The sequence below is a fragment of the Aulostomus chinensis genome, chromosome 19, assembly GCF_037954235.1.
Source record: "Aulostomus chinensis isolate RoL2024-O1b breed Wild chromosome 19, RoL_Achi_v1.0, whole genome shotgun sequence".
In the NCBI taxonomy this organism is placed as follows: Eukaryota; Metazoa; Chordata; class Actinopteri; order Syngnathiformes; family Aulostomidae; genus Aulostomus; species Aulostomus chinensis.
Window position 1 is genome coordinate 20,090,785 of NC_141338.1, and position 16,829 is coordinate 20,107,613.

At 45.3% G+C, this 16,829-nt stretch overlaps 1 pseudogene; it reads left to right on the forward strand.

Moving 5' to 3' along the window:
- The first annotated feature begins 11,660 nt into the window (after positions 1 to 11,660).
- LOC147244327 (WD repeat-containing protein 19 pseudogene) lies at positions 11,661 to 16,601 on the forward strand (annotated as a pseudogene).
- Positions 16,602 to 16,829: the final 228 nt, after the last annotated feature.

Genomic DNA, 16,829 nt, shown 5'->3' on the forward strand with positions numbered 1-16,829 from the left:
CATGGAGCAACCATTTGCACAGCCCGTTAGCCTGCAGCTAGGATTTGATGGAACTTCTGGGCTTTGCTTTTGGCAACCCCATTGCAGAGCTCACACATAAACTGGGGTCTCAAATGGGATGGAAAACTCTGCTACTTGAGTTCTGCAGAACCACCCTGTTGAGATTGTTGTTGACAAAGGGACAACCTCCAGCCCCCATGTGGTCCTAACCACCATGGTGAGGAGGTACGTGAGCCCATGGCAGGACAGCCAGGGTCCCACCAGGTGTACGCTGAGATGGTTGAACCTCCTTTTGAGTACTGTGACCTGCTTCAGGGTGCTTGACATATGGAGGCTCCTGAGAGCGCTGACAGAACAGCTTCCTGCTTGGATCTGGCAGCTTCCTGGATCTCTGGCCTTTCGGTATTTGCTGGATCTTTATTGTTCATGCTCACCATGAAAACACATCTTTCTTGCTTCAGGACACATCTGTGATGAGTCAGACACATCATTACTTCAACTGCGACAAATGCACATGTCTGAATATACAGTAAGATTAATTTGTAACACTGAAAAAGGACAGGATGACAATGACGATGAAAATGGGACGATTGCACGCTATTTAACAGTCATGATCAATATGTGCTCAGACCGCTGAGTGTTTTGCTATGACACCTACAGGGAGACATCACCTCTCCTGGTATAAACCTGGAAAATGGGCTCATTTGAAAGAGAAGAGCCATCAGGCAGCATCTTGCCCACACAGCCAGTGATAGCTGCAATCAGCAGAAGAAGGGAGAAGGGGACTCGAGAGGGCAGCTCGTCAGCTCTGATAAGCCCTTCTGTATCACCCCTGATTGAGTCGCAATACTTACAGGATTCACTGTAATGATAGCCGTCCCAGCGAGAGCCTGTGTTGGGTGTGATGTCAGAGGATCTCTGCAATTCAGTATTCATGCGTTTGTGCGGAAGAACGGGAAAGTCAGGGTGCTGAAGTGTTTGAGTAGGTCAAGAAGTCACACTGGAAAACGTTAACCATCGCCAGCAACTAAAACAATAATGTCATGGCAGATGATGTTTGAGTGCTAATTACCGTCTGGTGGAGATGAGATGATACCACATACTTCTGAAAATTGACATTCCCCTGAGGTTGCTGCTCACAGCTATGCCTTTGTCAATATAGTAAACATTTTTGCTGTGTTCCATAGCGATCGCTTTGAAGAATTTATTCCCCATTTTTGCTAAAAAAAACAAACAAAAAACAAAAAAAAACCCTAATCGGTCAAAACTTCCTCCTCCAGGATCATTTGAGGGATTTAAACATTTCTGTGATTGGGTTCCTCAACCAGAAACCATTTTTTTATTCCGCCTATATTTCTGATTTCATATCCCATGATAAGACTGGGGAAAAAGAACAAAGGCTCACCTCTGGCTCTTAGAATCTTTCGTGAACGCTGTGGTAAAGATCAGCAGTGCTGCAGCCTCGAATGCTGGTTTCTCAGTTTTGTACAATGGTGCGTTTTTTTATGTCCTGATTTAGAAAGCTAATTTGAGGAAAGTTGGCTACCCAAGCAAACTGGAAAAGTGTTTCTTCATGAGTTTCTTTTCTTGCAAGGTGACGTTGTATTCAAACACTGGGGAGAACTCAAATCCTGACGTCATCAGCATGACTTTGAGTCCGTTTTTGTCAGCAATATCAATGAAGCCTAAAACTTTATAAAACCATAAACAATCCCGTGTGAGTCCCCATGACTTGGACAAGTTATGCAGCATCTCCATCTGTGAACACACAAACACGGCTGAGTTTGTTTGGAGTGTAGAGATTCCACAAAAAAGGTCGATCGTTCCGTGTAAATCGAACAAGAACAACACACTTTTGTATCAAGACTTTGGGCGGCACGGTGGTGCAGTGGTCAGCACTGTGGCCTCACAGCAAGAAGGTTCCAGGTTCCAGTCCCGGCTCCATCACAGGATCTTTCTGTGTGAGTCTCCATGTTCTCCCTGTTCCTGCGTGGGTTCTCTCTGGTACTCCAGCTTCCTCCCACAATCCAAAGTCATCAAGAGGGGAGACTCTAAATTGACCGTAGGTGTGACTGTGAGTGTTCCACAGTGAACCCTGCCTGTTGCCCGAAAGCTGCTGGGATAGGCTCCACCCCCCTTAACAGGATATGCAGTAGAAAATGGATGAGATTTCTTATCGCCTTGGCTCATTCCTCCCTTTGGGGTACAAAACATCAGCCTCAGCATACATCATCATGACTTTAATTCCTTTTTCAGTACGAAAGAAAATTATGATGCAAAAAGGATCTCTCCCTCTTATTGCATCCATCTTCTAACTACAATATGACTTTTTGTCACTGTGTATTCTTCCCCTACCACTGGAGGAGCAGAATCGTTGTATTGTTGTCAGTCACCAACTTCAGGTGGGAAGTGTGGGGGTTTTACTTCCCTCTTTGATTCATGTGATTTATCTTTCATTTGATTCATTTGACAACGTTGGTGGGTCAGGAGCCTTCCTGACCCACCAACGTTGTCCCTTGGGGAACAACGTAAATGTTTTGAGGGAAAATATCACCAAATCAGAACATGAAATCAGCCAATCACCTCCTGAAACTGTTCCACCAGGCACTGGAATGAAAACAGGAAAGTAGACGCTACTGCACTTGATTGCAAACGTGACATTCACAGTCACGTTGTCTTCTCCTTTCTGGATTCATGCTCACTCTGATTCCGTCACCCCAACCCTTCACTGGAGTGAGCAAGACTCAATGGAGGCCTTCAATCAGCTTTACGTGTAGACAGCGCCATCTGTTGGAATCAGGTTGAATAGTAGGAGTGACTGACTGTTGATTCTTGGGGAAAATTCATTCAGCTGCATTTTATTGTTTGTTTTTTCATCCTTCAGGAGGTTCTGGGGCAGACTGAGGTGTTTGATGCTCATGTGTGTGCAATCGCCAGGGTCTGGTCAAATGTTTCTCTGGTCCACAACACCAGAAAGCCGCAGGTGTGACTGTGAGTGTGAATGGTTGTCTGTCTCTATGTGTTGGCCCTGTGATGGACTGGTGACCTGTCCAGGGTGAACCCCGCCTTTCGCCTGAAGGCTGCTGGGATAGTCCATCACAGGACCAACATAGAGACAGACAACCATTCACTCTCACAGTCACACCTACGGTCAATTTAGAGTATCAATCAGCCTCGTCCTCTCTTGATGTCTTTGGACTGTGGGAGGAAGCTGGAGTACCAGAGAGAACCCACACAGGAACAGGGAGAACATGCAGATGGGAATGGAACCCAGAACCTTCTTGCTGTGAGGCCACAGTGCTGACCACTGCACCACCGTGCCACCTACATTTTAAATGTATTACATAAATATGATTTTTCACATGAAGGTCGTAGCCTCCTGAGTGTTTGGGGAGTCCCTTTTTTTTATTCATCAAACTGTAATTTTTGCAAATTCCCACAATTTCATCACATAAAACTGCATAAATATCCTGCATGTTCCATCAGGTTTTTAAAAAAAGGATAATCAAGGATTTTTGCCTGCAACAATCACAAAAAAGCCTGCATTTTTCTGGAAGGCCTGAGGAGTGGCGCTGCTGTCTGCTGGACTGGAGGATCCACACTGTCACCTGGAAACGCTCAGGTCAGAGTGCAGCTTAACTTATCAGGCCTCCACGCCAGCGACACTCGTGGTTGGAGGTGTTTGTTCCCAAGGCGTCCTTCCAGCCGTCCGCCTGTCACGTTCTCCTCAACGTCGTATCTCAGGCCCTGTGCACCCCTGGTATTCTGATCCATCCTGATGAGGTCCCAGACCCGGTGTGTTTCTCTGCATGTTCCTAACCAATCAAATTACCCAAGATGATTGTTGCAGCTGGAACAATGATGACCTCTCTCAACGAGCTTCCACACGATAACGTTTTAATAATACGCTGCCGTGATGAAAACCTTCCTTTAACAGGTAGGAAGGTGGAGTGTCAGCTGACGGGGGTTCAGTGAGGCCCAGGACACACTGGTGTTCACACCACTGACAGAATGTGGCCGCATGTGGACGGACCACCTCTGAGTGTGGTCTCAGTGGTCCGATCTCAGGATTCATACAGAGTGAGTCCACCTGGGATGACGGCTGTCACTCAGCACGGATCTTAACAGCAGGCGTGCACAGGGCCTCAGCACCGCTGTGAGGGACTTCCTTCACATGTGCACAAATGTTCATAATGAACGCATCAGACTCTGGAGGTCAAAGGTCACCGTGAGAGCACAGTTTTTGGTATGACTCAGTGATTCACGTTCATGGCAAAAATGCCATCAGTTGTCTAACAGAAATGCTCACATTTTATATCCCAAGGTCAAAGGTCAACTTCAATGTGACATCATTATCCATGAATCAAGGCCATCTCAGAATCGCCTTGAGGGATGAAGGGAGATTTCCATTGTATCAAAAAGACAATTAAAGTGTTGGATCAAAGTCTTTCAATGATCTGCAACATGAAAATGAGGCCTACCTAAAAAATGTCAACACAACTGTTGGCCTTCCGATGACAACACTTTTCATCCCTGATGAGATGGTATTGACCGATGTGTTCTCAAATGTTTCCATTTCTTCTTCAGGCAGGTGAAGTGCAACCTCTCAGAGGGAACTTGTTCAGTTCTGTCTTCAGCTCCCAGCTCTCAGTCCTCCAGTCTGGGAGAACTGGACCTGAGTAACAACCAGCTGCAGGATTCAGGAGGGGAGCTGCTGGACTGGAGGATCCGCGCTGTCACCCTGAAGCGCTCAGGTCAGAACACAGCTCTGACCTGATCAGGCCTCCACGCCACCGACACTCGTGGCGGGAGTTCTTTTCTTTTCAGGCCTTCCCTCCACCCGTCCGTCTGTCCCATTCTCCTCAACATCGTATCTCTGTAAGGCTTTGAGGGATTAATGATGACTTCCCCTTCACCAAAACGACTCTTTACATGTTTTATGAAAGTCCTTCAAAAGGTTCTCCAACATGTTTTAATGGTCAAAGGAGGTAGAATCTAAAAGTTTCCACAGCACAAATAAAAGCAGGTGATTCTAGACAGCGTTCGCTCGGCTTCCTGAGGTGTGATCAACTCAGAATGACTCAGAAACTTGAAGTTAAGAATGTGCACCAGCACTTATCAGAAATGTCCACCAGGAGGCAGCACAGAGCTGTTTGAGCGGCTTTCCCACAACTGAACAATTTCCACTCCTCTGGCAAAGTCTTTTTAACATCAGTGTCTAATAGCATGAAGTGAGAACATTTTGTATCTGACAGGTCAAAGGTCAACTTCAATGACCTGAAGTTATGCTATATCACCTTCCTCCTCTCACGGGGAACTGTGGGGTCTCTTTAAACACAATTAATGGAAGAGAAGTTCCAGACCTGCCACACTTGTAAAGGGTCGTGAGGTCACTGTTGTTGTGATTGTCTGCTTTCTGAGTAAAGTTGACTTGACTGCCAAATCTCCGTCAGTGGTCACCACCGACCAGCGTGAGTTTAACACCAGGAGAGACCGACAACTTTTCCACAAGTGAAGTGAAGCTCTGTAGAAAACAAACACAAAAATAAAAAAATGACTTCAAACTTTTTTTTTTATTAAAAAAACAATTCACACGTAAAATGAAGCAACTTTATTGGTTAAAATGTCTTCATGTGACTGAAGACTGATTCCTCCAGAGCCCAGTGAGTGAGATGGAGAACGAATTCATACCTCGATGATTCACTGATTAACGCTCTCATCTCAATCAATAATTAGTGATCTCTCGACATGAAGTGGGTCTGCTGAGAGCCTCAGGACTCATGAGCGTCCTCATGTTGGCTGGCATCAGCGTCCTGTCCTGCATCCAGATGTCAGGCATCCTCTCTGTGAGTACTGCCTCCTGACCTCTAGACTTCTTTTCCTGCTTCAGGTGAAAGTTGCTGCTGCAGTTTGTGTTGTGCGTTTTCTTCCTCAAGAAACAACTTTGTGGTGCAGTTTATTTTGTAAGATGACGTCTCATCTTCCCCTGTCCTTTACCCCCCAACAGGACACCACCATGATTGAGAGTGTGTTGACCTCTTGAGACTTCTTTGACTGTAGAATTGGTTTAAACAGTTTACAACGACGGGATTCAACTGTGGAACGTTTCTATTTTATCTCTTATTGGGAGGTAAACTGGAGAAATACACCATGAAATCCATTTCAACAATACTGTAGTGCTGCTGGTGCAGTCCTCTTTAATTCTCGCTCAGCTGGTCTGTTGGCTCGTGTTGCCTTGACAAAAACACTTAAGTACAAAACTAATAAGATTGGTGGGTGAACGCTACTGTCGTTGATTACAGAAAAAGTTCCGTTTTGTCTTCGCACATTTACACAGACCAGCTGTAGCTGGTCTAAAAGTCTGCTTTGTCGGCTATAAACGTTATTGAAGTATTGACCAAAGCAATGTCACATTGGCTGGTCTTGTTGTTTGAGAAGCTTGAGCCTGTGTTGTTGGCCAGTCGCTCGGTCAAGTTGGAGATGAAGTACACCTGATGTCAAAACATAACTTCATGTCTTTCGATCCGTCACAAACATTTATCAGGGGTGGCTTTGGGTTTTAGGAAAGGAATGAATCATACATCGCCTCTTAATCTCTCTGGGTCACGTGTGTCACTGTTGCATGAGCCCCAGGCACAACGGGTGACCATATCAGCAGCTTAAAAAAAAGTTTTGATCAAAACAAGCGCCTCCCACCGCTCTTTGCTTGAGTAGCAACAGTGTTCTGTCCGAGTTTAGAACCTCTGACGTTGCAAAAAAAACATCCAAAAGTATGAAACTTTATAATTATTTAAAAACTTGTACTGCTCTTTGTACTTTTGAGGTTTCCTCTCAGCAGATCAGCTGTTGATGCAAGTTTAACAAAATCAAGACATTTTTAACTGTGTTTGTGAGTCCTAACTTCAAAATGTGTATGTAATGTTTACAAACTACTTTGCCATTTCTTAACCATTTCATTGTGTTTCACCAGACTTGTTACCATTGTTACATTGGTGGTAAATGATCACAGTTGTTTGAATTCATGTTATCGAGCGTCTGTGCAGGTGAGGACTGCTCCCTATCCTAACCCTGTTACATCGGGACCACCTTACATAATGAGCTCAGTGTCATGATCAGTCAAATAACCAAACCGAAAGTTATGCGAACATTAATGTGGTCCATACAGGCTTTGGCCTAAAGCCAATTTGTGCGTTAAATGATGTTAAAGGTGACAGGTCGCGTACATACCAGCCAACAAGCAGCAGCAGCTGACATCAACATGGAGGGTGCACATGTGGCCGAAACAGATGTTCATCAGGTCTCTGAAGAAAATGCTGGAATTTGATTTTAAAAAAAGAAGAATTGAGACGAAAAACCCAGAGTTTAACTGTTGTTTATTCATGATTTTTTTTTAACCTGTCCTGTTCAGTAGCTGAGGCAAGCAGCACAGATGTTTCTGGTGCCTTGTTGTACTGAAGCAGTTCTACTCTGAATAGGAGGAATCTGATAAACTCCTCCTACCACCATCTGTGTTTAACTTTATTAGGAATGGTATTGGTTCATTGATCAAGCCTCGACTGAGGCTCAGGAGTGGACAGGAAGAGAGAACAGGGACAGGATAGGGAAGACAGGGGGGGAAAGACACAAAAACAACAACAGCAATAGCAGAAAAAACAAAAACCAACCAACCAAACAAACAAACAAAGAAAAAGTAACAACAACAAGGTAGCATCAGTTTTCTGTGCATTGATTAGCTGCTCTTTATCTACTGACAATGACAGAGTTGGAATTTCAGGCTGGAGCTCCACAACAACATTCTCTTTAACCTCTGAGTGAGAATCAGGGGAGGCAGATGTAGCCATGAAGGAGTCACAAAGGTCTAACAAGTCTCCAAGTTTCCGGGCCTGAGCTCGAGTTACAGGACACACAGGGAACAAAGAGGGCGAGTCAGGTGCAACAGGGACAGGAACACACAAATCTGCAACTGGGTTCTCAACGACCGCTGGAGAGGGGGAAACTTTTCCACCAGCCAAATCATTTCCGAAGATCAGGTCAATGCCAGGTGATCTGAGAGTTTAACTGAACAAAGTGCAATGGGGCACGCACAGGACTTAGCTGAAAACCCCAGGCTATAATGTCAGAACCACAGTAGGACTGAGCGGAAAAAGGGAGAGCACCTTCGCGCATGAGAGACTGTTTAGCCCCTGTAACGCGCAGAATAGTGATCGGGACTGCCCGATCCTCACCACCGAGAGAAACAAATCCTTGGGTAACAAATGGTTTGAAATCCTCATCAATATCATTTTCCACATCTGGAGGATTTGGCTGGGTGTTAATGAAACCAATTGGTGATGATGGTTTGACGTCTTTGGATTGCTCTTTTCTCTTGAGAGTGGGACAGGCAGCAAAGAGATGACCTGACTCATGACAATAGAAACACTCCCGCTTCTCAGTGTTTCCCTTAGCAGCATTATGATTCCGGCGTGAACTTTTAGGGGATCGAGGGCTGTGGCCAATGGGAACAACAATCACGACACACTGAGGGAGAAAAGACACTCTTGCTGGTTAACAAGAACTCACCAGCATGTACAGCAGCATCAGTGAGACATGAAACCTTTTGTTCACTCAGGTAAATGACAAATTTCTCAGGAAGACGGTTTTTGAATTCTTCAAGCAAAATGAGTTCACGCGAATTATCAAAAGAAGTGACCTTACTGGCCTGGCATCATTTATCGAACAGAGCGCTTTTCTCTCTTGCAAACTCAACAAAAGTCTGGTTGGCAGTTTCTCCACAATTTCTGAATTTTTGTCGATATGCTTCTGGCACTAGTTCATAAGCTCGGAGGACAGTGGCTTTAACTTTGTCATAATCAAGGCTGTCTTCAATGGTCAAGGAGTTGCACACTTCCTGTGCTTTCCCAACTAACTTGCACTGCAACAGAAGAAGCCACACATTCTTTGGCCAACGCAGTGTAGCAGCAATGCGCTCAAATGCACTTAAGTATGAATCTACTTCTGATTCCCTGAAAGGAGGAACCAGCAAAATGTACCTGCTCACATCAAAGCTGTCTTGGGGATTAGGCGTGGATGTCTGCATGGTTGGAGAAGGACTGGCAGTTTCATAAGCACCCCCCAACTCCAGAGCCCTTACGTTCAGGTGCACGGTATCTCTCTCCCGCTCCCTCTGTTTCACCTCTGCCTCTTTTATCCGGAGAGTGAGCATCAGCCCCTCTATAGTCATGCCGGTTTGAGGCTGGGAGGCCGGGAGTGGTGGAGTAATACCAGCCAGATCATCCTGCACAACTCCAACTTTTGGAGTTGGCTCACCAATCATTCCCTTTTCCTGCAGCTTTTCCAGGAGGAGATCATGTAACTCCTGTTTCTTGGAATTGGGGGACACAGACAACTCAAACGAATGAGCAATCAAAATCAAATCAGCCTTTTTACACTTACCACTTACCCAATAACTCTGCGGATGGGTTTTCCAAAAACAACATTGTGTACTGCAATGGTACGGGTTATTGATACTGATCGTTTGCTGTTTACTGTAATGGGTGCTGATGATGTTGTCTATTTACTCCGAGATTGTGTACTGTGTTGCCCAAAGAGCGGTAGGAGTGTGGGTGTAATCTGCTGGACCAGCTGAGAGTCCAGGACAAATTTTCCAATGGGGACAATAAAGTACATGACACAAAATGAAAAATTGTATGTCCCTAACGCAAATTTCACAAATATATGCACAGGGTCCGATGAATAAAGATTCAGGAGTTCTTAACAAAATTTTTCAGCTCAACATGAATGCTTCGTGTGATGTTCTCTCTTGGTCTTTGGAGGCCAAAACAAACACCAAGCTAACCTTCACGTATGGGTTCCAAGAAAGAGGAAAGAGGCGTGGAGTGGCGTTTCTTCTTTGTATTTGAAATGATCATACATGAGTATGTGGTAAAAACTGCAACAAAACATACAGACACACAATACTCAATTGCCCAGTCAAATCAATGACTAACGATTAGCTTGTTTTCAACAAACAGCAACTAAATTATAATATCTTCGCCAAAAAAATTAAACAACACACACACAATCCTACACATGAATTGACTCACAGCAGTACTTTTCCACAACCGCGGGTTAACAATGTCCCGAGTTGAGCAAGAAGCAGTTTGTCTGGCAACAGGGTGATCGCGAGCAAACCGGAAGTGACATTGAGAAAGCGGGAAGTGACATCCCCGGAACAAATCCATCACTGAAAACGCTCTTAACAATCACATAAAATGCGATACCGTCTCCCAGTGCACCATTAACGCTATTTTTTCCCCACATAAAACGTACAAAAATTTTTAAACAAATTTCAACTTATTCATTCCCCTTTGCAATACAGCACACTTCGCTTTGTCTATTAATCAATGAATTACATTTCTATGAGGATGTCATGTTTTATTTTTTGATTGAAATCACATTCACAGCTCAACAGAACAAAGTAGCACGTCAAAATTGTTTGGTCCATTTGGATCTTATTGTGCTCTGTTAGCTGCACAGAGATTCCACTGGGTTTTCTCCATCATGTGTTTTGCATTGGTTTCTATTGTCGTCAATGGAAGTGATGGCAGAGACAAGGAGAGCAGGTAGGACTTGATTGAATTAGAGATGTTTAATACCTAAAGAAACACAAAAAAGCTCACGCAGTAATAAAACACAAGAGACTCAAAATACAACTGGGAAAAAACACAACTGGGGAGGTGATGTGACAAGAAACAGGTGGGGAACACAAGGGCAGGGAAGGAGCTGATAGGACCAGAGACTCTGGGAGGACCGTGACTGACCAGGACTGATGTCAAAAAAGACACATCTGTTTCTTTGTCCATTGTAAAAGACTGCAGTGCAAGCAAAAACTGCAATACATTATTGCATGTGCTGCACTTTTATTAAAACAATGTATTTTTATGAGTTAAACAAGCTCATGCATAGGTTTACATACGTATGACCAAGCTTAAGAGCCCCGAAACTACAGCCCAGACAGTCACCTTATGTAGTATAAACTCACATCATACATATTACAAATTGCACAGCTGGGTCTCTTAACATAGAAGGTACAAGCAGCAATGTGGAGCTGGCCGTCCACGTCAAGCAGGAACATCAGTGAGAATGGCGTGTGAGTGAAAGCAGGAACACTGCTGGTAGGGCCGTGGGAGACTGATGGCCATTACCCAGGCTCCCATAGTGAGCCGACCCACAACCTGGGTTAGCGTAGCTGCTCATCCCCCGGTAGCTCCCGAGCAGCCGTGAAAGCAGGCCGGCTGGGTGACTGCATGCATCGCTGGTGTCCTGATGATGTGCAGTGCCACGTTTTAGGGGGTTGGGTCAGAGATGAGAGAGCTTTGAAGATGACAGTCTGGGATAAGAGTACTTTTGAAATGAGAGACTGATGTGATTTAACTGTTATCCTCTATGAAATCCTCAGATCATCACAGATTTTGTCATTAGGGGCTCTGAGACCACAGACACATTGGCTGTGACGTCACAATGACAGAAATGCCCCTGTAGACCAAAGATAGTGATGTAGTTGCGATGTCAGTGATGTCACTGAAATGATCAGTGAAACTACTTCAACACTGAACACCACGCTCACTAATATATGAAAGAAATCATACCAGTTTACAACAGATTTTTTTTTTACTGCAGCTGATAATCAAGCCCTCCAGTTCAGTCCAACAGCCATGAAGAGACGAAGCAATTTAAAGTCAAGTGAGAGAAATACTCAGCCGGTAAATTCAGCTAAGAAACTGAAGAACACCGAGGACTTTGGGGCAACGTCCATCAGTTGCCCGAACTCAAAATACACAGCTGTACTGTTAAAGGGAAAAGTGCAGCTGCGCCAGGAAGAGACAAAGGGGGTGAAGTCGTTTCCAGCTGATAAAAGCCAGGGTCGGATTCTTTGCCATGCCCTCACCACTGACTTCTTCCACTATGGCACTGATTCAGGTCATGTGGTATGCGTTTCGTTGAAGGATGGGAAGACCGTGAGCAGCTTCACCCACACAGTGGGTGTGAGGGAAGTCTTCCCTGCTCAACGTGGGAAACACTTGGTCTTCACTGATGAAAAGAAGAGCGGCTACCTGCTCTCCACCTCAACAGAATCCGACTCCTGCTTAGAGCTTCCTGATTTCTCTCCCACCATCACTGGTGTGCTTTGGGACAGCTGGCACCCTGAAAGAGGAGTGTTTGCAGCATATGACCATGAAAAGGTCTACGTGTACGCTCTGCATAAACTCACTATTTATGGATCGTGGGTGTCCTTGGTGGGGAGTGAGTGCCTCCACCCTTCAAAGAAGCCCATGTCGTTGGAGAATGGCGTCCTGACTTGTCAGCTGGCGAGTGGCCAGACCAGCAAGCTGACTCTCAGCACACACTCCTATCTGAAGCAGGCAGGAAGCTCATCGTCAAAGCTAAGCAAGCAACTCACACGGGCAGTGATGCTCAACAGGCTTGATGAAGGCTTGGATCTGGTCAGGACCCACACCAAGGAAAGACTCCTGAAAAAATTAGGCAAAGCCTGTCTGATCCACATGGAGGTTGAGCTGGCCATTCAGGTTTACCAATTGAGCCAAAATGTCAGCATGGTCAGCTCACTGGAGGCCATCAGGGGTATAAAGGAGACCAAATTACTAGCCGGCCATTTGGCCGTGTTCCTGGGTGAATACAACCTGGCCCAGGACCACTACTTATCCTCCAGCTGTCCACTTGCTGCCCTGGAAATGAGGAGAGACCTGTCACACTGGGAAAAGGCTCTGAAGTTAGCCAAGGACTTAGCAGAAGACCAGATTCCCTACATTTCCAAGGAATATGCTGCTCATTTGGAGCAAACTGGTGACTTTCTGAAGGCTCTGGCTCACTACAAAAATGGTCTGACCCATAATAATCAAGAGCATAATGAGGCCTGCCAAGCCGGAGTAGCCAGGATGTTAATTACGGTGGGTGACATCAGAGGAGGAGTCGCCAAGGCAATTCAACACCCGAGCAGAGTCCTCAAGCAGGAATGTGGAGCTCTTTTAGAGAGCGTGAGACAGTTGTCCCAAGCTGCTCAGCTCTATGAAATGGGCCAGTATTATGATCAGGCTGCATTGGTCTACATGCAATGCAAGGACTGGGCAAAGGTGGGAGAGCTGCTCCCACATGTCTCCTCTCTCAGGACCCACCAGCGATACGCCAAGGCCATGGAAGCCAATGGCAAGTACAAGGTGGCAGCGCAAGCCTACAAACGTGCTGAAGACTGGGATAATTTGACACGTATCCTGCTGGACCACCTGAACAATCCCGAAGCTGCAGTTCACGTTGTCAGACAGACCAAGAGCAAAGAGGGAGCAAAGATGGTTGCCAGAGTTTTTCTCCTGCTGAAGAACTATGATTCAGCAATCCGGATTCTGGTTCTGTGTCAGTGCAATGATGAAGCTTTCAAACTGGCACAGCAGCACAGACAAGTGGAGGTCTTCGCAGAAATCATCGGTGCTGAAGCTACCCAGGACGATTACGGAAATATTGCTCGATACTTTGAGGCCGAGAAGAATCACCTGCAGGCTGGCTACTACTTTCATCTGGGTGAGCAGTACAGAGGAGCCCTGGAGAACCTCCTGATGTGTGACTCTACTGAGGATGGCTTGGCTGTTGACATGGCCATTGAGGTGGTATGTCAGGCTAAGGACATCTGTCTGACCGATCAGCTGATAGACTACCTGACCGGCAAGACTGACAGTAAACCCAAGGATCCTGTCCATCTGTTCCGTCTGTACATGGCACTACAGCGGCACACAGAGGCTGCTCACGTCGCCAACAGCATTGCCAGTGAACAGCTGTGTTCAGGGAACTACCGTGTTTCCCATGATTTGCTGTTCAAAATGTACAGAGAGCTGCTGGACCATAAGACGGACATTTCAACTGAAATGTCAACCAACCTGATGCTGCTGCACTCCTACCTCCTGGCCAAAATCCATGTCAAAAGAGGAGACCACCTTAAAGCAGCACATTTACTCTCTCGCGTTAGCGAAAACATCCGTATGTTTCCTGCTCATGTTGTGCCCATTCTGACATCTGCAGTCATTGAATGTCAGCGAGCTGGGCTGAGGAACTCAGCCTTCAACCACGCTGTCACGCTCATGAGTCCAGAATACCGAAAGCAGATACAGCAAAAATACAAGAGGAAGATTGAGGATATTGTACGACATCCACACAAGTCAGAAGTGGTGGATGACATGACTCCATGTCCTGTCTGTGGCTCCCTGCTCCCACAGAACGAACTCTTGTGCACCTCCTGCAAGAGCAACCTGCCCTACTGCATTGCTACAGGGCAGCATATGCTGAGAGAGGACTGGTCTGTGTGTCCTCATTGTGACTTTCCAGCTCTTCACTCCCAGTTTCTCCTTTTGCTGAAGACGGAGAAAGCATGCCCGATGTGTTGTCAGACTCTTGGTGCAGATGAAGTGAAGAAGATCTCGGACTGCTCCAAGTATCTGGCGACTGTGAACCTGAATCGCAGAACAACGGCGTCCCCCTGAGAATGTAGACTTACCAGCACTTTAGGAGGCACTCCTGTTTAAGACCTTATAAACATGGTCCAGGGGATCTGCTGAAGTTCAAAAGGAGCATCTTAATGGGGTAGAATTGGCTTGGCATGGTTGGTGGTTCCAGATGGTGTGCATGAGTGAGTACACCATCATCTGTATCGGTATGTGTGTCTGTACCACCACCATAATGATCCCAATCTGTACCCGCACTCAGAGGGGGCAGGGTTTAATTGAGAAGTGGGTGTGGGTCAACATGGAGGAGTTTATTTGATGAATTGGACTTCATTCATCTGGGATTGCTGTCAGAAACATTACATTCTGTATCACTCACTGTCCAGAGCATTAAAGTGTTGAAAATTAAATGAAAACAAAATCAACTGAGAGAATGTGTTTGTGCAGGTGCATGCATAGGACAGAAATAAAAACTGGTTTCTGTATTTTTTTATCCAAATCTACTGCCTTATTTCTTTATTCTGTTGTTCCTTCTCATTCACTGGTTTTACAGTGTATATCATTGTTACGTCACATAATTTTGTGCTTTAGTAACAACAAGTTCATGTTAATGCCAACAAAGCCACAGGTACTGAACTGAATGGTCTTAACAAGAGCAAATGTCCAGTGAGCAGCAGTTCTCTTTGCTGATGGTTTCATTATTTCTGGAAGGAAAGCCCTCTCTTTTTGTGCATCAACCTTGGAGGAATTGGGGAAACTTTGGAATTACAAGTTGCATCGACGATCATTTCGTTTGGCTTTGGTGCTTTGAAGGTAAAAGATTGGAAGCCAGTTACTGTTTTTGTAGCAATGTGTATCTTCTTCCTCTACCCAGAAGTCACTAAAGTGTCAGAGAGACGTTGCCAAAGGCCGCCTGCACGTGGCGTCATGAGGAGACTGGAGCACCCTGAGGGCTGCCCAGCAGGGCTCAAAGTCTCATCTCTTGACTGCTGGATAAGCTGTGAATCCAAATACTGGACACTGAAAATAAGAACAGGAATTACTCTCTGTGTCTTTATACTGTGTTGGTATTCTTTTGTTCTTTTTTTTCTTTCTTTTTTGCATTGCATTCCAAAATGTGTCTCCTCTCATTGTTTGGATATTACCCAAGTCTTCATGAAGTTCAAAGAAAACCCTCAACAGTGTAAACAAATGCCCCTCCGATCAATCTTGGTGTCATAATTAACAGCAGTTTGCACATTTGACATCTCAAATTCAATACATAACACAATGTGTTGGTGAGGGGTTCTCAAGACATTGAGGCTGTATCATGGAGTTTTGTGGTTGAATCCACTTGCCACAATCACAACCAATCCCGTTTTTGTTCCTTCAGGTATTGTGAAACCTCACTGGTCGGCGGGTCTCTCCTCAGCACATAAATGCTTGCTGTGACGTCAGCACAGTGCCAGAATGAGTGGATGACTCCCATGGTAGTTTGCACGAAGTCAAAATAACATAATTCAGTGACACGGGTATCATAATGTTGTGTCCCACTCGATGTAACAAAGCGGCGACTCCTTTGCCCTCACTTTAATTTGCCAAGTTGGTTCAATTCTGTCAGTGTTTAGGTTAGCTTCCTTAGCTCCTCGCTAAGCTAACCTTTACTAACTTTTCTGCATTTCTGTGCCTGTGTGACTGACCGGTGCGTTTTCATGCTGAACACAGAGGCAATAAAGTCTGGTCTGAAGCTGAAGAGAGTGTTGGTCCATGATTCACACAACACAATGCACAAGGGGATCCCTGGAAATTTAACAACAGTTACAGAGGCACTATAGGGTTTCCACAAGGCCAAAAAAATCCTATGCCTTCAATAATTATTACTCATACACAAAAAAAAAGTTGTTGCAATAATGAATGAAAAGTAGAACACAATCTGCTGCAAACTGTGCACGGCCTCTGGATGGCCTTGTGCCGTCGCAAAATGAAGAGAATGAAGAGACAGTTACTTATTTCATCTGGAAGAACTACATCCAAATTTACGTACCAGTTTGAATCGAAGTGATGCCTTCAACCACCATGTTACTGATGTCCTCCTGTGGGACAGTCTCAAAGAATGATTTTACACAGCTTTGTTTATGGTACCTTTTTGTTTCAAAAAGATGTCTGACCTGCACTGAAATCACACTCATTGACACCATGGAGCCAAAAATAATGCTGTTACTGTTTCACCTCACAGAATGAAAAGGAGAATGGGCTCCCTTTACTCCTGCTATCAGGCTCTGTCCAACCCAGTCCAGGCCCTGCTTTCAATATCATCAGTCCTCCTGATGAACTGAGAGCCAGGTCAGGCCAAGGATTCACTCA